We start from the raw sequence: 502 nt of genomic DNA on the forward strand, positions 1-502 counted from the left end.
CTGGTGGAGCTCCTGCCTACTCACGGATGCTTAATCCACACAGGCTCTTAACTTGTTCCTTGTCCACAGTGGGTCTTAATGAAAACACCAATCACAAACCAAACCTGACCAAAACTCCTAGATCCTGTGTTTGTATTCTTTTGGGGAACTACAACTATTACCTTTGATTTCTGGTAAAAGATGTTTGCGTTTGAGAATGCAAATATTTGGTTTATTCTTAAATAATTTAAAAGCCTAAGATGATATCTACATAGTGGTTTACAAATCTAAAAGAGCCAAGTTGCTCTAAACCATAACCATATATCCGGCACATTTAAGCATAGGAAGTCCCTGCAGGGAAAATGCCACTTTTCCAATTATAAAATGACCCACACGTTTTAGCAATGGGTTGGAAAGAGTAAGTGTAAAGTCCTGCATCAACATGGGTGGTAAGTTGCTGCTGCTGCTGCTGCTAAGTCACTTCAGTCGTGTCCAACTCTGTGTGACCCCATAGACGGCAGCC

This window comes from Bison bison, unplaced genomic scaffold (genome assembly GCF_000754665.1).
Source record: "Bison bison bison isolate TAMUID 2011002044 unplaced genomic scaffold, Bison_UMD1.0 scf7180017852818, whole genome shotgun sequence".
NCBI lineage: Eukaryota > Metazoa > Chordata > Mammalia > Artiodactyla > Bovidae > Bison > Bison bison.